This window comes from Emys orbicularis, chromosome 23 (genome assembly GCF_028017835.1).
Source record: "Emys orbicularis isolate rEmyOrb1 chromosome 23, rEmyOrb1.hap1, whole genome shotgun sequence".
NCBI lineage: Eukaryota > Metazoa > Chordata > Testudines > Emydidae > Emys > Emys orbicularis.
The window spans coordinates 256,199-277,354 of record NC_088705.1 but is presented as its reverse complement, the minus strand read 5'-3'; positions in this window follow the sequence as shown (position 1 = coordinate 277,354).

Genomic DNA, 21,156 nt, shown 5'->3' with positions numbered 1-21,156 from the left:
CCCGCCCCCCCAGCCCGCCACGACCTCCCCCCCGCCCCCCCAGCCTGCCGCAACCTTCTCTAACCCACCCCCCCGGCTCCCCAGCCCGCCGCAACCTTCTCTAACCTGCACCCCCCGCGCGCCCCCCGCACCTTCAGCCCGCCGCAACCTTCTCTAACCCGTCCCCCTGCACCCCCAGCCTGCCACGACCTCGCACCCCCAGCCTGCCGCAACCTTCTCTAATCTGCACCCCCAGCCCACCACAACCTCCCCCCGTCCCCCCACACCCCAAGCCTGCCGCGACCTTCTCTAACCCGCACCCCCAGCCCGCCGCAACCTCTCCCCCGTCCCTCTGCACCCCCAGCCCGCCCTGTCCCCCCACACCCCCAGCCCGCCGCAACCTTCTCTAATCCGCACCCCCAGCCCGCTGCAACCTTCTCTAACCCGCACCCCCAGCCCGCCGCAACCTTCCTTGCCCCCCCCCCCGCAACCTTCTCTAACCTGCACCCCCAGTCCGCCCCAACCCACTTCCCCGGTCTCCAACCCACCGTAACCTTCCCCAACCCGCCCCCCACAACTTTCCTCGTCCCCCTCACACCCCCCAGCCCGCCGCAAATTTCCTCATCCCCCCCCACACCCCCAGCCCGCCGCGACCTTCCTCAACCTGCACCCCATCCCCCCCGCACCCCTCAGCCTGCCGCAACCTTCCTCAACCCACCCCCCACCCCAACCTTCCCCAACCCACCCGCCCCGCCTCCCATGCCTGCAACCTTCTCCAACCTGCACCCCCGTTCCTCTAGCCCAAACCAACCCGCTCCCGTCTATCCCCCCCATCCGTTGGGCCCCTCAGTCCTCCTTTCTTCTCCCTCCAACACCTCCTAGGTCACCCCAAACTGCACCCCATCCCTACCTTTCCCACATCCCTGCCTCCTCCCATAGTGCCCCTCAGCCCCCCTCCCTCCCCAACACCCCCCAGCCTGCAACAACTTTCCCCAACCCACATGCCTGTATTCCTCAGTTCATTCCTCCACTCATGGGACTCCTCAGCCCCCATCTCTCTCCAACATTCTCCCAGCTCACCACAACCTGCGCCTCCATCCATGCCTCCACCTGTAGGGACTGCTCAGCCCCCCTTCCTCCCCAACAGCCCCCCCAGTTCATCCCCCCATCCGTTGGGCCCCATAGCCCCCTTTTTTCCTCCCTCCCAATACCCCCAGCCCAATGCAATCTGCACCCCACTCTGTCCCTAGATCTGTGGGCCCCCCAGTGCCCTTTTCTCCTTTCTCCAACATTCCCCAACCTGCACCCCTATCCCTACCCTTCCCCCGAGTCCCTCCCTCCACCCATGGGGCCCCTCAGCCCTTCTCTCTCCTTGCTTCCCAACATGCACCCTTCGTAGGACACGGTCAGGGGTGCTAGGTGTGCATCCCCACAGGCCAGGTGTCGGGAGCCATGGAGAAGTAGGAGTGTACGAAAACCATGCGGGGCAGTGGATACTAGAGTAGAGCGGTGACTGATAGTGTGGGCTCAGTCTCTGTTCCTCGACTGTGGCTGATGTAGATGGAATGGGAGACAGAGGCAGGGATGAGGGCAAGATTCAACGCACCAATAGAGCTCTGTGTAGTGATAGTTCTTGCTTGGCTTTATTAGTTTGCAGAGGAATCGTCCAGGAGCCCTAGCTGGACAAGAATATGGCAGAAGTGGACCTGAGCAGCCTGGACATCCTTCTAAGGAGACATGAATAGTTCTCGTGTTTCTGCCTTCCACATTACTGGCTGTGAGTAAGCAGTCAATGTTTGGAATTCCTCATCTGTACTCACTCCAGTTTTGTTCAGAGGCCGTGTGCCTCCTCGTTGAATATAGTGCTCTGTGGGATTAAGGCTGGGGAAGGGACCAGAGTCACAGTTGCCAACTTTCACTGGGTATATAAGCACCCCGACTTTCATAAGAAGCCAAAAATCAAGCCAATCCCTAAGAACCCCAACACTCTATGTGACTAAATCTCCCCTGGCATGTCGTCTGGGACTGTGGTGGGCCCACTGTGCACCTCTGCTTCTCTCCCGTCTTTACTGGGAGCCGATAAAAAAAAAAGCAAGAAGCTACAAGAAGCAACAACCTACAAGTCAAAAATTAGCCAACAAGCAACTCACAAGCCAATTAGGCCAAAAACATGACCACTTTCTGCATATTTTTGTGCGGGTTTGGCATTTCGCAGGGCTTTGGAGTGGAGCCTGGAGCTGGAGCGTGAAGCAGCTCTGGAGCAGTGGAGCTGCAGGTTTTTGTTTGGAGCTGGAGCGGAGCCGGAGCACAGCTCCAAAGCCCTGCATTTCTGACCAGAGTCTGCTGTGCAGACTGACTATTTCCGGTGTCATTGCAAGGGGTGCTTTCTACTTTTAGTCCTGAAGGTGTAATGGGAAGAGGGTTGAGGGCGCAGCCCCACTATGTGGGGGAGGGGAAAGAAGAGCCTACCCGACATTGCCGACTGAGAGGGTAACTTATTTGTTTTTCCCCCTTGTGATGGGTTTAGTAGCAAGGGAAAAGAAGTCATGCGTCAGTCTACTGCCCTCATGCGATGGAAAGGGAGCGAGAGCGACGAGACTGCGAGCGTTGTTGATGCGACACAAAAGCCATCCATCTGAGAGCGGAAGCGCCGCCACTTTCAGTGAGATAAGTGTCTGGTTTGGTGAGGGCTCTGCTCATGGCCCATCTTGCTCTTGGTAGGGACACCCCGTTAGCTAGGTCTGGGTTGGAAGAAAAGGTTCCTGACTAGTTGTGGTTTTGAGGGAGACAAGGTCCCCATTTCCAGGGGCTGCTCATTTCTCTGGCCAGGACCGGTGTGTCCTCTGCAGCAGGTTAGATCCAGGAGGATGACTCCAGGTGGTGAGTTGCTTGCCTTCCTCCCACCTTTTTCTCTCTCTCTTTCTAGTACGTTGGCCAACACACACCCTGTAACTCTCTGTGTCTGTCCTTGCCTTTCCTTGTGCTGTCTTCCTTCGTAGGACACAGGCAGGGGTGCTAGGTGTGCAACCCCACAGGTTAGGTCTCGGGAGCCATGGAGAAGTAGGAGCAGATGAAAATCATGTGGCAGTTGGCTCTAAAGTGGAGCGATGACTGTCGGTGTTAAGTCGGTCTCTGTTCATCAAGTAGGGCCGATGTAGATGGGATGGGAGAGGGAGGCCAGGATGAGACCAAGATTTCAAGCACCAACAGAGCTTTGGGTAGTGATGGCTCATGCTTGGCTTTTCCTGCTGCGCTTGCAGAGGAATTGTCCAGGAGCCCCAGCCGGAGGAGAAACTGGCAAACGTAGACATGATCAGCTTGGACATTCTCCTAAGCAGAAAGGAACAGTCCTCAGCTTTCTGCCTTCCGCTTAAAAGGCTGTGAGTAAGCGGTCAATGCTTTCAATTCCTCATCTGTACTCACTGTAGTATTCTTCACAGGCCATGTGCTTCCTCGTTGGATACGGATCTCTGTGGTATTTAGGCTGGGGAGGGGCCAGAGTCTGATGTGCAGAGTGACTGTCGGGTGCCGTTACAAAGGGTGCTTTCTGGGTAAATGCTAAAGATGTAATGGGAAGAGGGTGGAGGGCAGAGCCACTCTGTGCAGGAGAGGCGAAAAGAAGAGCCTACGAGACGTTGCCGACTGATTTGTTTTTCCCCTTTTTCCTGGGGGGAACCCTCTCAAGAATATGGTTTCTAGAACTACCTTCCAAATGGCAGTGTTACCTTGTGAAAGGCAGGGAAAGACCCACCCCCTAGTTAGAGGGAGCTCACTTTGGACCTTGGCGTGAAGAGGGCCAATGCAGAGAGGAGAAAAGGGAAAGAGACCTGAACCCTGATTACAGGGCAGTCACCCTTTCTTTAGTAAAATACTCCTCCTTTACAAAAGTGGGGGAGGGTAGTCCCCAATGTGAAAAGATCTGGAAATGAACAGGTAAGGGAGGGATCCTGCTGAGTGTCCCCTTTCCAATCAATCCTCCATCCCTCAGCGACACCCTTCCCGACTTACCTCCTACCCCACCAAGAAAATGACAACTTTGTGCCCCCTACCTTTACCAGAAAAGACCCCTCTTACTTGTGACGCGGTCCTGTTAGTAGGGTTAGGTGCACCCACGTGCCGGCTCTGAATACCACCGCATCTACCTACAACATCTCAACATCCACACATTTCAGAAAGGACCGCCACATGAATCTCTTCGAACGTAGCCCGAGGAATCTCCTCTCTTTATCACCAAAGAGACACAAGGCCTGGAATTCGGACACAACTAACGGAGCTGTCCGAATCCCTACAGTTGACACTCATCAGTCTGACAGTGTTCTTTATTGTACACAAGTAAACAAAGGGGGAAAGTTGTGGTTGGTTGAGCGGTGTAAATTGGGCAGGGCAAAAGGACTTGAGGAAGGATTAGACGGAAGTGAGGGTCTGAAAGGAGCCCCCCACCTCACCTGTTCATTTCCAGACTTTGTGACATTTGCTTGGTTGGGCCATATCTTGGCTTTTTTGAGAAAAGGGGCGAATTTTCCACGGCCTCCGCCATCCCCTTACAGCCGCCCCTTCGCCACACCATGTTCCATCTGACCGGGATAGGTCCCAAGGAAGATTTCACTTCAAATCTCAAAAACGCCAAGTAGAAATCATTCTGTGGGAATTTACTGTGACTAAGAGAAACAGAAGTTCAACCCTTCTCAAGGGGTGCGGGGTCGGGGGGAGTCGCTCAGCCACAGGCACAGAAAGGCTCCCCTAGCTTAAGCGTGAGAGGTATAAGACCTTACACCCTGGTTACAGGGCGGTCATTTTGCTGGGCGTGTCAAAGTGACCTGTGGCTTAATTTGCATGGCAAAGGAGACCGAAACCCTCCTTACAGGATGGTCCTTAAGCCAGGGGCGTTCCAATGGGCCAGAGCGAAAAGCGCTGTAAAGGAGAGACCTCCCTTCCCTCAGAAGTGGGTGGTCTCGTTGCCCAGCGAGTGCCAACGGCCCAAGAGGAGTTAGAAAGGGGAGACCTGCACCCTTCTGACAGGGAGAGGTCAACGGCACGGGGCATTTTAAAGGCTAGGTCCTAAGGAGCTCAAACCCACAGAGACCTCAACCCTTTTTAAAGGGGGGTCGCTCAGCCTCAGCTATGGAAGGGACCCATAAAGCATTTTGGTTGGCAAGGAATGGACCTTGATCCTTATTTACAGGGAGGTCCTTTTACCGGGCACCTGAAGGGGGATTAAGACTGTGCAGAGAAGTGTCGAACCCGAGCCTACGGTACAGGGGTGCGGTGTGTGCGGTGTGTGCAGCCTTTGGCCGTGGCTTTTTCTTCCCTTTTCCTGCAGTTTCTTTGGTGCTTGTGTCGTCTTGTCCATTTTGTCCTTTGAGTTGCTAGGAAGAGAGAGGTGAAGCGGGTTAGGTGTGGCTCAGTAGAGAGCACGTGTACAGTGTACATTCAGATTACATTGGCAAGGTACACGGCCCTGCCGGAAATGACCCCAATACCTACTTTTCGGCACCGATCTCTTTCAGAGCGCAGGAGAGCTTGCGGCAGAACGCGGGTCCAGGTGGATGCAGAGGACGCGGGCTTTGACTTGGCTGAGTGCGTGAGTGAGTGAGGAGGGCACGGGACAGCTAGTAGGACAAACCCTGAACCCTCTCAAGAGGCTGGTTTCTAGAACTACCTTCCAAATGGCAGTGTTACCTTGTGAAAGGCAGGGAAAGACCCACCCCCTAGTTAGAGGGAGCTCACTTTGGACCTTGGCGTGAAGAGGGCCAATGCAGAGAGGAGAAAAGGGAAAGCGACCTGAACCCTGATTACAGGGCAGTCACCCTTTCTTTAGTAAAATACTCCTCCTGTACACAATGGGGCGGGGGGGGAGTCCCCAATGTGAAAAGATCTGGAAATGAACAGGTAAGGGAGGGATCCTGCTGAGTGTCCCCTTTCCAATCAATCCTCCATCCCTCAGCGACACCCTTCCCGACTTACCTCCTACCCCACCAAGAAAATGACAACTTTGTGCCCCCTACCTTTACCAGAAAAGACCTCTCTTACTTGTGACGCGGTCCTGTTAGTAGGGTTAGGTGCACCCACGTGCCGGCTCTGAATATCACCGCATCTACCTACAACATCTCAACATCCACACATTTCAGAAAGGACCGCCACATGAATCTCTTCGAACGTAGCCCGAGGAATCTCCTCTCTTTATCACCAAAGAGACACAAGGCCTGGAATTCGGACACAACTAACGGAGCTGTCCGAATCCCTATAGTTGACACTCATCAGTCCGAGAGTTTTCTTTATTGTGCACAAGAAAACAAAGGGTGAAAGTTGTGGTTGCTTGAGCGGTGTAAATTGGGCAGGGCAAAAGGACTTGAGGAAGGATTACACGGAAGTGAGGGTCTGAAAGGAGCCCCCCACCTCACCTGTTCATTTCCAGACTTTGTGACATTTGCTTGGTTGGGCCATTTCTTGGCTTTTTTGAGAAAAGGGGCGAATTTTCCACGGCCTCCGCCATCCCCTTACAGCCGCCCCTTCGCCACACCATATTCCATCTGACCGGGATAGGTCCCAAGTAAGCTTTCACTTCAAATCTCAAAAAAGCCAAGTAGAAATCATTCTGTGGGAATTTACTGTGACTAAGAGAAACAGAAGTTCAACCCTTCTCAAGGGGTGTGTGGTCAGGGGGAGTCGCTCAGCCACAGGCACAGAAAGGCTCCCCTAGCTTAAGCGTGAGAGGTATAAGACCTTACACCCTGGTTACAGGGCGGTCATTTTGCCGGGCTTGTCAAAGTGACCCGTGGCTTAATTTGCATGGCAAAGGAGACCGAAACCCTCCTTACAGGGTGGTCCTTAAGCCAGGGGCGTTCCAATGGGCCAGAGCGAAAAGCGCTGTAAAGGAGAGACCTCCGTTCCCTCAGAAGTGGGTGGTCTCGTTGCCCAGCGAGTGCCAACGGCCCAAGAGGAATTAGAAAGGGGAGACCTGCACCCTTCTGACAGGGAGAGGTCAACGGCACGGGGCATTTTAAAGGCTAGGTCCTAAGGAGCTCAAACCCAGAGAGACCTCAACCCTTTTTAAAGGGGGGTCGCTCAGCCTCAGCTATGGAAGGGACCCATAAAGCATTTTGGTTGGCAAGGAATGGACCTTGATCCTTATTTACAGGGAGGTCCTTTTACCGGGCACCTGAAGGGGGATTAAGCCTGTGCGGAGAAGTGTCGAACCCGAGCCCACGGTACAGGGGTGCGGTGTGTGCGGTGTGTGCAGCCTTTGGCCGTGGCTTTTTCTTCCCTTTTCCTGCAGTTTCTTTGGTGCTTGTGTCGTCTTGTCCATTTTGTCCTTTGAGTTGCTAGAAAGAGAGAGGTGAAGCGGGTTAGGTGTGGCTCAGTAGAGAGCACGTGTACAGTGTACATTCAGATTACATTGGCAAGGTACACGGCCCTGCCGGAAATGACCCCAATACCTACTTTTCGGCACCGATCTCTTTCAGAGCGCAGGAGAGCTTGCGGCAGAACGCGGGTCCAGGTGGATGCAGAGGACGCGGGCTTTGACTTGGCTGAGTGCGTGAGTGAGTGAGGAGGGCACGGGACAGCTAGTAGGACAAACCCTGAACCCTCTCAAGAGGCTGGTTTCTAGAACTACCTTCCAAATGGCAGTGTTACCTTGTGAAAGGCAGGGAAAGACCCACCCCCTAGTTAGAGGGAGCTCACTTTGGACCTTGGCGTGAAGAGGGCCAATGCAGAGAGGAGAAAAGGGAAAGCGACCTGAACCCTGATTACAGGGCAGTCACCCTTTCTTTAGTAAAATACTCCTCCTGTACACAATGGGGCGGGGGGGGAGTCCCCAATGTGAAAAGATCTGGAAATGAACAGGTAAGGGAGGGATCCTGCTGAGTGTCCCCTTTCCAATCAATCCTCCATCCCTCAGCGACACCCTTCCCGACTTACCTCCTACCCCACCAAGAAAATGACAACTTTGTGCCCCCTACCTTTACCAGAAAAGACCCCTCTTACTTGTGACGCGGTCCTGTTAGTAGGGTTAGGTGCACCCACGTGCCGGCTCTGAAAACCACCGCATCTACCTACAACATCTCAACATCCACACATTTCAGAAAGGACCGCCACATGAATCTCTTCGAACGTAGCCCGAGGAATCTCCTCTCTTTATCACCAAAGAGACACAAGGCCTGGAATTCGGACACAACTAACGGAGCTGTCCGAATCCCTACAGTTGACACTCATCAGTCCGACAGTGTTCTTTATTGTGCACAAGAAAACAAAGGGTGAAAGTTGTGGTTGGTTGAGCGGTGTAAATTGGGCAGGGCAAAAGGACTTGAGGAAGGATTAGACGGAAGTGAGGGTCTGAAAGGAGCCCCCCACCTCACCTGTTCATTTCCAGACTTTGTGACATTTGCTTGGTTGGGCCATTTCTTGTCTTTTTTGAGAAAAGGGGCGAATTTTCCACGGCCTCCGCCATCCCCTTACAGCCGCCCCTTCGCCACACCATGTTCCATCTGACCGGAATAGGTCCGAAGTAAGATTTCACTTCAAATCTCAAAAAAGCCAAATAGAAATCATTCTGGGGGAATTTACTGTGACTAATAGAAACAGAACCTCAATCCTTCTTATGGGGGAGGGGAATGGGGAATCTCTCAGCCACAGGCCCAGAAAGGCTCCCCTAGTTTAGGTGTGGCTCATTAGACAGCAGGATTACAAGGTAATCTTCCCGTATGGAAATTACCCTAATTCCTAGTTTTCAGCACTTGTGTGTTGCAGAAGTTAGGAGTGCTTTCTCGAGAACTCAGCGCCTTCTGCCTAGTCAGCACAAACTGCTTTAGGTTTCCTGCTTAGCATCTTTTTTCGGGTAAGCTCAAGCCTGCACACACATTTGCCCCCTAGGGCCATTTGTCTAGTGAGTTCAAGCTGCTTTAGGAGTTTCCTACCCAGTACTTTTTGTAATATCAGTAGTAGAGTCTGTTCCCCTTTCCTTTCCATGTCTCTTCTCCAGTAAGGGTATCATCTACAGGGTTACCTGCCCAGTACCTCCTGCCCACTCCTTGAGGTTGGCTTCCATGGTTTTTGACCCATCACCTTCTGCCCAGTCAACAGGAGATGCCTCAGTGATTTTTCTGCCCAGCACCTCCTGTCCAATCAGCAAAACACACCTCTGGGCTTCCCTCCCAACACCGCCTACCCAGTCAGCGCCAACCCCCTCAGTGACTTTTCCCGCCCAACACCTCCTGCCCTGTCAGCAAAACCCACCTCAGGGCTTTCCCGCTCAGCGCCTCCTACCTAGTCAGCACCAGCCCTCTCAGTGATTTTCCAGCCCAACACCTCCCACCCAGTCAGCAAAACCCACCTCTGGGCTTTCCCTCCCAACACCTCTACCCACTCAGCACGAGCCACCTCAGTGATTTTCCCAGTCAGAGACTCCTGCCCAGTCAGTGCCAGCCCCTCAGTGACTTTTCCTGCCCAGCACCACCTACCGAATCAGCACCAGCCGTCTCAGTGACCTTTCCTGCCCAGCGCCTACTACCCAGTCAGCGCGAGCAGCCTTAGTGATCTTCCCACCCAACACCTCTTACCCAGTCTGCGCAACCCACCTCTGGGCTTTCCCTCCCAACTCCTCCTACCCAGTCAGCGCCAACCCCCTCAGTGACTTTTCCCGCCCTGCGCCTCCTACCCTGTCAGCGCGAGCTGCCTCAGTGATTTTCCTGCCCAGCACCTCCTGCCCAATCAGCAAAACCCACCTCAGGGCTTTCCCGCCCAGCGCTTCCTACCTAGTCAGCACCAGTCCCCTCAGTGATTTTCTAGCCCAGCACCTCCCACCCAGTCAGCGAAACCCACCTCTGGGCTTTCCCTCCCAACACCTCCTACCCAGTCAGCGCCAATCCCCTCAGTGACTTTTCCCGCCCTGCGCCTCCTACCCTGTCAGTGCGAGCTGCCTCAGTGATTTTCCTGCCCAGCACCTCCTGCCCAACCAGCAAAACCCACCTCAGGGCTTTCCCGCCCAGCGCTTCCTACCTAGTCAGCACCAGCCCCCTCAGTGATTTTCTAGCCCAGCACCTCCCACCCAGTCAGCACGACCCACCTCTGGACTTTCCCTCCCAACATCTTCTGCCCAGTCAGCGCCAGCCACCTCAGTGACTTTTCCCGCCCAGCGCCTCCTACCCAATCAGTGCAAGGTGCCTCAGTGATTTCCCCGCCCACCACCTCCTGCCCAATCAGCAAAACCTACCTCTGGGATTTCCCTCCCAACACATCCTGCCCTGTCAGCGCCAGCCCCCTTAGTGATTTTTCCTCCCAACACCTCTTTTATCTGTTTACAATGCAAATATTTGTAATCAAAAGTAATATAAAGTGAGCACTGTACACTTTGCATTCTGTGTTGTAACTGAAATCAATATATTTGGAAATGTAGCTCAGCTCTGAATGTTAGGGCCTAGATGACTGAGGGGCAGGAAGCCAGGCAGTGCAGTTTCCTACATTAGTGTGCATTAAAGTGCTGTTGTAGGAGACATTTCTAGTCTAAAAACATGGGCAGGAGCGGATTTTGGCTAAGGAATGTCAGCGGAGAAAGGCTGTACCTGGAGGGTTCGGGGGTGGGTGGGGGTGGGGGTGAATCCACCGGGTCTGATCCTGCTGCCATTGAAACCAATTGGAGCTTTGCTGCTGAGTCCAGCTGGAGCAGGAATGGGCCCAAAGTTCAGGGCTGCCCAGAGGGGGGGGGGGCAAGTGGGGCAATTTGCCCCGGGCCCCACAGGGGCCCCCACGAGAGTTTTTCGGGGCCCCTGGAGCGGGGTTCTTCACTCGCTCCGGGGGCCCCGGAAAACTCTTGCGGGGCCCGGGCCCCCGAAGCTTCTTCCACTCCGGGACCCGCCGCCGAAGTGCCCTGAAGACCCGCAGCGGGGGGTCCTTCCGCCCCGGGACCCGACGCCGAAGTGCCGGGTCTTCGGCGGCAATTCGGCGGCAGGGACCCCCCGCCGCCGAAGACCCCAGGCCCCCTGAATCCTCTGGGCGGCCCTGCCAAAGTTAGCTGCTTTGCCCAGGCCTGGCTCTTTTGTATGCATATGATCCTCACTGCCATGCTGAGAGCCATGGAATGCAGGAGGGGATGGCTTTGAGGACTGGACCACCTGGTGTGAACTCTCCAGGACTCTTTGGTAAATGACAGCATGGGCCCAGCCCTTCACTTTATTATGGCCTCTAAGCTCCCTGTTGTAGCTATTTCCAGTGAGCCTGCTATTGGCGGCAGATAGCTGGAGAAGCTGAGCTCCATACACCGTACAGTATTCTGTGGGGGGCTTCCAGGTAAGTCCTTAGAGCAGCAGGACCTGCCAGAGATGTTTTTTTCTGCAAGAGGATGGGGTTTTCCTTGGAAGTCCTTAGCGAAATATCCCTTCTCCCAGCCGTCCCTGTTCTACAATCTGCTACTTAGCCAGTCAGCTGTCACCCTGACCCCCAGATGTGGCTGCATTTCAGCGGTGCTCTTTGCGTAGGGTTGGAACGCATTTGGGGATAAAAGGTGCTATAAAAATACAGGAGGAGTTGCAGCTCTGGGCCCAGTGGGGTAAGCCCAGGGACGCTGGGTGACCTTGGCAGTGCAGTTGCCAGCGTTGTATTGATCAAAAACCAGACTTTTGTTATTGTTTTTGCATGGTCAGTTTTGCAGTTGATACGTCTGTATTTTCAGCTCAGTGGGCAATCGGTTTACTGGCTGATGTGGTGCCAAGTTGCTCCGTACATCTTTAGACCACTGCAGGCTGCAATCTGTCAGGGGCTTTTTGGACAAGCATATGCTTTTCTACTTATTATGCTGATCTAGTGCTCTTTAATGCAGTCATCTAACTCCAAGGAGCTGACAAAGTCAGCCCTGCTCAGCCTGATGACCGGTCCTCCTTCCCCTCGAAGGCTAGATTGCACCAGGGCAGAGGCAATGCATTGTCTGCCCTGCAAGAGACCCCCATTCAGCAGCACATTCAGGCAATGGCAGAGCAGGGTGCGAGTTTAGGGGGCACAAATGACAACAGGGCAGGTAAAAGAGGAATTAACCCTTTACAGGGTAAAGAGGGATTTTATGCTACCCTTAGTTGTATGTTTATGACAGGGACATACGCAGACAACAGGGAGAAGCGCCGGACCACTGAACGTTGACTTCTTTGAGGGGGTCAACAAGCACGTGGACCAAGAGGATCCAGTGGCTATAGTGTACTTAGATTTTCAGAAAGCCTTTGACAAGGTCCCTCACCAAAGGCTCTTAGGCAAAGTAAGCTGTCATGGGATAAGAGGGAAGGTGCTCTTATGGATTAGTAACTGGTTAAAAGATAGGGTAGAAAATATCATGTTGCCTCTATATAAATCCATATACGCCCACATCTTGAATACTGTGTGCAGATGTGGTCACCCCATCTCAAAAAAGATATCCAATTCTAATATAAGATTCAGAAAAGGGCAACAAAAATGATTAGGGGTATGGAACGGCTTCCGTATGAGGAGAGATTAATAAGACTGGGACTTTTCCATGCTGAAAAGAGACGGCTAAGGGGAGATATGATTGAGGTCTATAAAATCATGACTGGTGTAGAGAAAGTAGATAAGGAAGTGTTGTTTACTACTTCTCATAATACAAGAACTAGGGGTCACCAAATGAAATTAATAGGCAGCAGGTTTAAAAGAAATAAAAGCAAGTATTTCTTCACACAATGCACAGTCAGCCTGTGGAACTCCTTGCCAGAGGATGTTGTGAAGGCCAAGACTATAACAGGGTTCAAAAAAGAACTAGATAAGTTCACGGAGGATAAATGCATCAATGGCTATTAGCCAGGAGGGGCAGGGATGGTGTCCCTAACCTCTGTTTGCCAGAAGCTGGGAATGGGCGACAGGGGATGGATCTCTTGATGATTCCCTGTTCTGTTCATTACCTCTGGGGCACCTGGCACTGGCCACTGTGGGAAGACAGGATACTGGGCTAGATGCCCTACCGGGTCAGACCCAGGGTCCCATTCTTAAGTTCTTATGACTTTTATTGGAAGTCCTCAGGAGCAGCTGCTGCTGCCCTGCTCCCATACAAACTGCGCTCTGTGCTCCCAGCCCATCAGAGCGCAAGGTAAGGGGAACACCTGTGAGGGCAGCGCCCCCAGCCCCTGCAGCTGTGCTGTTAACTGAACTACAGGGTTGTTTGGGTGCGTCATGGGACTGGAGAAGCAAGTGTTGCTATTCCCGGGTTGTTCAGAGGAGATACAAAGGCAGGGATTTGGGGCTGTCCCTTACATGGGACATTAGCCAGGAGTTGTTATTGTTAGAGATGGCATAGACTAGGGCAGGGGCAGGGACTGTCTCTTTATTCCCTTTGCGTACAGCGCCTAGCACAATGGGGTCATGGGCCATTTGCTACGATAATTCAGATAATAAATCAATGTTCTGCATTGCAAGGCCCGCGAGCCAGTGGCGGCTCCCATCGACCCTAAGTGTGCTAAATTCCCTCTAAGCTGCGCGGCCGCGCAGCTGGCTATAACTAGCCGTGCAGCAGCTCTAAAGGGCCACGCGGCAGGGACCTGAAGAGGAGAGAGATAGGGGGTGGGCGGGAACTGGGTAGGGGAGCAAGTTGGGGCTTGCAGGGCTGCTGTGGGCCTCTCCCCAGGCCCGGAGCTCCCTGCTGCCGGCAAGGGGGAGAGCGGGCCCTTCTCCGGAGCCCCCTGCTCCCTCCCTGTCGGCCCTCCGGCTGGGGGGAGTGCTCTGGCACCAGCCTTAGGGCAGCCTGCCTGCATCCCAAACTGCTCCTCCCTGGCCCCACCCTAGAGCCTGAACCCCCAGTCAGAGCTCTCCCCTCTCCCCCCGCATCCCAAGCCTCTGCCCCAGCCCTGAGCCCCCTCCTGAACCCCGCATCCCAACCCTCTGCCCCAGCCTTAAGCCCCTCCCACATCCCAAACTCCTCATCCACACCTCCACCCCAGACCCCTCATGAAGGAAATGCTTTGTGCATTACCCCACGTGGCCACACAGTGTCACTGTTGCTCCTTAAAGAAATGCTCTGTGCATTACCTCACATGGCCACACGGTGTCACTGTTGCTCCATGAAGGAAATGCTCTGTGCATTACCTCGTGTGGCCACACGGTGTCACTGTTGCTCCTTAAAGAAATGCTCTGTGCATTACCCGGCGTGGCCACACGGTGTCACTGTTGCTGCATGCAGAAAATGTTCTGTGCATTACCTTGCGTGGCCACACAGTGTCAGTGTTGCTCCATGCAGGAAATGCTCTGTGCATTACCTAGCGTGGCCACACGGTGTCACTGTTGCTCCATGCAGGAAATGCTCTGTGCATTACCTAGCGTGGCCACACGGTGTCACTGTTGCTTCATGAAGGAAATGCTCTGTGCATTACCTCGCGTGGCCACATGGTGTCACAGTTACTCCATGAAGGAAATGCTGTGTGCATTATCCCGCATGGCCATACGGTGTCACTGTTGCTCCTTAAAGAAATGCTCTGTGCATTACCCGGCGTGGCCACACGGTGTCACTGTTGCTCCATGAAGGAAATGCTCTGTGCATTACCTTCGGTGGCCACACGGTGTCACTGTTGTACGATGAATGAAATGCTCTGTGCATTACCTCGCGTGGCCACACAGTGTCACTGTTGCTCCTTAAGGAAATGCTCTGTGCATTACCTCGCGTGGCCACACAGTGTCACTGTTGCTCCTTAAGGAAATGCTCTCTGCATTATCCCGCGTGGCCACACAGTGTCACTGTTGCTCCATGAAGGAAATGCTCTGTGCATTACCTCGCGTGGCCACACAGTGTCACTGTTGCTCCTTAAGGAAATGCTCTCTGCATTATCCCGCGTGGCCACACAGTGTCACTGTTGCTCCATGCAGGAAATGCTCTGTGCTTTACCTCGCGTGGCCACACAGTGTCACTGTTGCTCGATGTAGAAAATGGTTTGTGCATTACCCGGCATGGCCACACAGTGTCACTGTTGCTCCATGCAGGAAATGCTCTGTGCATTACCTAGCGTGGCCACACAGTGTCACTGTTGCTCCATAAAGGAAATGCTCTGTGCATTACCTCGCGTGGCCATACGGTGTCACTGTTGCTCCATGAAGGAAATGCTCTGTGCATTACCCCGCGTGGCCACACAGTGTCACTGTTGCTCCATGAAGGAAATGCTCTGTGCTTTACCTCGCGTGGCCACACAGTGTCACTGTTGCTCCATGTAGAAAATGGTTTGTGCATTACCCCGCATGGCCACACAGTGTCACTGTTGCTCCATGCAGGAAATGCTCTGTGCATTACCTAGCGTGGCCACAGTGTCACTGTTGCTCCTTAAGGAAATGTTCTGTGCATTACCTCGCATGGCCACACAGTGTCATTGTTGCTCCATGAAGGAAATGCTCTGTGCATTACCCGGCGTGGCCACACGGTGTCACTGTTGCTGCATGCAGAAAATGCTCTGTGCATTACCTCGCGTGGCCACACAGTGTCAGTGTTGCTGCATGCAGAAAATGCTCTGTGCATTACCCCACGTGGCCACCTAGTGTCACTGTTCCTCCATGCAGGAAATGCTCTGTGCATTACTTCGCGTGGCCACACGGTGTCACTGTTGCTCCTTAAGGAAATGCTCGTGCATTACCTCGCGTGGCCACACGGTGTCACTGTTGCTCCATGTAGAAAATGGTTTGTGCATTACCCCGCGTGGCCACCCAGTGTCACTGTTGCTCCATGAAGGAAATGCTCTGTGCATTACCCGGCGTGGCCACACGGTGTCACTGTTGATCCATGAAGGAAATGCTCTCTGCATTATCCCGCGTGGCCACACAGTGTCACTGTTGCTCCATGCAGGAAATGCTCTGTGCTTTACCTCACGTGGCCACACAGTGTCACTGTTGCTCCATAAAGGAAATGCTCTGTGCATTACCTCGCGTGGCCATACGGTGTCACTGTTGCTCCTTAAAGAAATGCTCTGTGCATTACCCGGCGTGGCCATACGGTGTCACTGTTGTACCATGAAGGAAATGCTCTGTGCTTTACCTCGCGTGGCCACACAGTGTCACTGTTGCTCCATGTAGAAAATGGTTTGTTCATTACCCCGCATGGCCACACAGTGTCACTGTTGCTCCATGCAGGAAATGCTCTGTGCATTACCTAGCGTGGCCACAGTGTCACTGTTGCTCCTTAAGGAAATGTTCTGTGCATTACCTCGCATGGCCACACAGTGTCACTGTTGCTCCATGAAGGAAATGCTCTGTGCATTACCTCGTGTGGCCACACGGTGTCACTGTTGCTCCTTAAAGAAATGCTCTGTGCATTACCCGGCGTGGCCACACGGTGTCACTGTTGCTGCATGCAGAAAATGCTCTGTGCATTACCTCGCGTGGCCACACAGTGTCAGTGTTGCTGCATGCAGAAAATGCTCTGTGCATTACCCCACGTGGCCACCTAGTGTCACTGTTCCTCCATGCAGGAAATGCTCTGTGCATTACTTCGCGTGGCCACACGGTGTCACTGTTGCTCCTTAAGGAAATGCTCGTGCATTACCTCGCGTGGCCACACGGTGTCACTGTTGCTCCATGTAGAAAATGGTTTGTGCATTACCCCGCGTGGCCACCCAGTGTCACTGTTGCTCCATGAAGGAAATGCTCTGTGCATTACCTCGTGTGGCCACACGGTGTCACTGTTGCTCCTTAAAGAAATGCTCTGTGCATTACCCGGCGTGGCCACACGGTGTCACTGTTGATCCATGAAGGAAATGCTCTGTGCATTACCTCGCGTGGCCACACAGTGTCACTGTTGCTCCTTAAGGAAATGCTCTCTGCATTATCCCGCGTGGCCACACAGTGTCACTGTTGCTCCATGCAGGAAATGCTCTGTGCTTTACCTCGCGTGGCCACACAGTGTCACTGTTGCTCGATGTAGAAAATGGTTTGTGAATTACCCCGCATGGCCACACAGTGTCACTGTTGCTCCATGCAGGAAATGCTCTGTGCATTACCTAGCGTGGCCACAGTGTCACTGTTGCTCCTTAAAGAAATGCTCTGTGCATTACCCGGCGTGGCCACACGGTGTCACTGTTGCTGCATGCAGAAAATGCTCTGTGCATTACCTCACGTGGCCACACAGTGTCAGTGTTGCTGCATGCAGGAAATGCTCTGTGCATTACTTCGCGTGGCCACACGGTGTCACTGTTGCTCCTTAAGGAAATGCTCGTGCATTACCTCGCGTGGCCACACGGTGTCACTGTTGCTCCTTAAAAAAATGCTCTGTGCATTACCCGGCGTGGCCACACGGTGTCACTGTTGCTCCATGAAGGAAATGCTCTGTGCATTACCTAGCGTGGCCACACAGTGTCACTGTTGCTCCATAAAGGAAATGCTCTGTGCATTACCTCGCGTGGCCATACGGTGTCACTGTTGCTCCTTAAAGAAATGCTCTGTGCATTACCCGGCGTGGCCACACGGTGTCACTGTTGCTCCATGAAGGAAATGCTCTGTGCATTACCTTCGGTGGCCACATAATATCACTGTTGTACCATGAATGAAATGCTCTGTGCATTACCCCGCGTGGCCACACAGTGTCACTGTTGCTCCATGAAGGAAATGCTCTGTGCTTTACCTCGCGTGGCCACACAGTGTCACTGTTGCTCCATGTAGAAAATGGTTTGTGCATTACCCCGCATGGCCACACAGTGTCACTGTTGCTCCATGCAGGAAATGCTCTGTGCATTACCTAGCGTGGCCACAGTGTCACTGTTGCTCCTTAAAGAAATGCTCTGTGCATTACCCGGCGTGGCCACACGGTGTCACTGTTGCTGCATGCAGAAAATGCTCTGTGCATTACCTCACGTGGCCACACAGTGTCAGTGTTGCTGCAAGCAGGAAATGCTCTGTGCATTACTTCGCGTGGCCACACGGTGTCACTGTTGCTCCTTAAGGAAATGCTCGTGCATTACCTCGCGTGGCCACATGGTGTCACTGTTGCTCCTTAAAAAAATGGTTTGTGCATTACCCGGCGTGGCCACACGGTGTCCCTGTTGATCCATGAAGGAAATGCTCTGTGCATTACCTCGCGTGGCCACACAGTGTCACTGTTGCTCCTTAAGGAAATGCTCTCTGCATTATCCCGCGTGGCCACACAGTGGCACTGTTGCTCCATGCAGGAAATGCTCTGTGCTTTACCTCGCGTGGCCACACAGTGTCACTGTTGCTCGATGTAGAAAATGGTTTGTGCATTACCCGGCATGGCCACACAGTGTCACTGTTGCTCCATGAAGGAAATGCTCTGTGCATTACCTCGTGTGGCCACACGGTGTCACTGTTGCTCCTTAAAGAAATGCTCTGTGCATTACCCGGCGTGGCCACACGGTGTCACTGTTGCTCCATGAAGGAAATGCTCTGTGCATTACCTCGTGTGGCCACATGGTGTCACTGTTGCTCCATGAAGGAAATGCTCTGTGCATTACCTCGTGTGGCCACATGGTGTCGCTGTTGCTCCATGAAGGAAATGCTCTGTGCATTAACTTCGGTGGCCACACAGTGTCACTGTTGCTCCTTAAGGAAATGCTCTGTGCATTACCCTGCATGGCCACACAGTGTCACTGTTGCTCCAGGCAGAAAATACTCTGTGCATTACCTCGCATGGCCACATGGTGTCGCTGTTGCTCCATGAAGGAAATGCTGTGTGCATTACCTTCGGTGGCCACATAGTGTCACTGTTGTACCATGAATGAAATGCTCTGTGCATTACCTCGTGTGGCCGCACAGTGTCACTGTTGCTCCATGAAGGAAATGCTCTGTGCAGTACCTCGTGTGGCCACATGGTGTCGCTGTTGCTCCATGAAGGAAATGCTCTGTGCATTAACTTCGGTGGCCACCCAGTGTCACTGTTGCTCCTTAAGGAAATGCTCTGTGCATTACCCTGCATGGCCACCCAGTGTCACTGTTGCTCCATGTAGAAAATGCTCTGTGCATTACCCGCGTAGCCACACAGTGTCACTGTTGCTCCAGGCAGAAAATGCTCTGTGCATTACTTCGCGTGGCCACACGGTGTCACTGTTGCTCCTTAAGGAAATGCTCGTGCATTACCTCGCGTGGCCACACGGTGTCACTGTTGCTCCTTAAAAAAATGGTTTGTGCATTACCCGGCGTGGCCACACGGTGTCACTGTTGATCCATGAAGGAAATGCTCTGTGCATTACCTCGCGTGGCCACACAGTGTCACTGTTGCTCCTTAAGGAAATGCTCTCTGCATTATCCCGCGTGGCCACACAGTGTCACTGTTGCTCCATGCAGGAAATGCTCTGTGCTTTACCTCGCGTGGCCACACAGTGTCACTGTTGCTCGATGTAGAAAATGGTTTGTGCATTACCCGGCATGGCCACACAGTGTCACTGTTGCTCCATGAAGGAAATGCTCTGTGCATTACCTCGTGTGGCCACACGGTGTCACTGTTGCTCCTTAAAGAAATGCTCTGTGCATTACCCGGCGTGGCCACACGGTGTCACTGTTGCTCCATGAAGGAAATGCTCTGTGCATTACCTCGTGTGGCCACATGGTGTCACTGTTGCTCCATGAAGGAAATGCTCTGTGCATTACCTCGTGTGGCCACATGGTGTCGCTGTTGCTCCATGAAGGAAATGCTCTGTGCATTAACTTCGGTGGCCACACAGTGTCACTGTTGCTCCTTAAGGAAATGCTCTGTGCATTACCCTGCATGGCCACCCAGTGTCACTGTTGCTCCATGTAGAAAATGCTCTGTGCATTACCCGCGTAGCCACACAGTGTCACTGTTGCTCCAGGCAGAAAATACTCTGTGCATTACCTCGCATGGCCACATGGTGTCGCTGTTGCTCCATGAAGGAAATGCTGTGTGCATTACCTTCGGTGGCCACATAGTGTCACTGTTGTACCATGAATGAAATGCTCTGTGCATTACCTCGTGTGGCCACATGGTGTCGCTGTTGCTCCATGAAGGAAATGCTCTGTGCATTAACTTCGGTGGCCACCCAGTGTCACTGTTGCTCCTTAAGGAAATGCTCTGTGCATTACCCCTTGGGGCCACACAGTGTCACTGTTGCTCCATGAAGGAAATGCTTTGTGGATTACCTTCGGTGGCCACAAAGTGTCACTGTTGCTCCATGCAGTGAATGCATGCGGGCAGTGGTCTCCATGCGTCCCCCGGCTCCTCCCTCGCTGCGCTTAGGCTTTTTGGCTCCCGGGAGTGTGAGCTGCCACCATTGCTGCCGCTCCAAGAGCAGGCTCAGGGCCCCGCGCCCCGGCAGTGGCTCACATGCCCGGGAGCCGCAGACCCCGAGCACAGCGAGGGGGGCCCTGGGGGACACACGGGGGCCTCTGCCCGCATGCATCTGCTGCAGCCTGCAGGAACCCCCGGGGGGGCGCCTGTCCGCAACCTGGGCAGGAGGGGCAAGGGGCACGGCTGCTACCCGCTAGCGGCGCTGCCGCCTTTGCAGGGCTGCTGCCCCCCTGCGCCGCGCTGGCTCCTCCATGGCTGGGGCTCGCCGCCCCCGCAAGCCGACGTTCTGGCTCTCTGGGGTCTCCGGAAGGCAGTTCCTCCCTGCCGAGCAAGGGCACCGCTTTTTGGCTCCCCTAGGGCCATCCTTAGGATTTATGGGGCCCTATGCAGTATTATTAAACTGGTGCCCCTATGCCTGACGGCAGCCTGAGCTTGCAGCCCGGCGGGGGCGGAGGGACAAAGCAGAAAGAATAACAAGATGCCCGGCCCGCCTCACGGTGGCTTAGAGTCACAGTTCCCCACAGAGATCCCTGTATCCTCTCCCTCACGTGGAATGGACATGCAGAAGGTACCTAATTAAAAGCACTAAACTTGGGAATAAAAAATGTCAGTCACAGGTTTTTTGATATGCCCTGAAGTTTGTCAGACATTTATTTGCAAAAACTTTGTATTCAGAAAGACAGCTTACTCACCCTTACTACAACATTAAATATTATGGAATACATGATGCAGCTCTTCTCTGTTTTACATTTTCTTAATCAGTATTTCTAAGCTGATTTTATATTTTAAATGTACTCTTAAACCTTCATAAAGTTATCATTCCAGATTACTACATATTTAACTCACTGAAACAGACAATATTTTAAATTAATCAGTTACAGAGGTTTAGTGTGTTCATAACAATGTTCATTGCTTTTAGAAAAAGGGAACACTAATTTTCTGTGTGTGATCTCCATAACAAT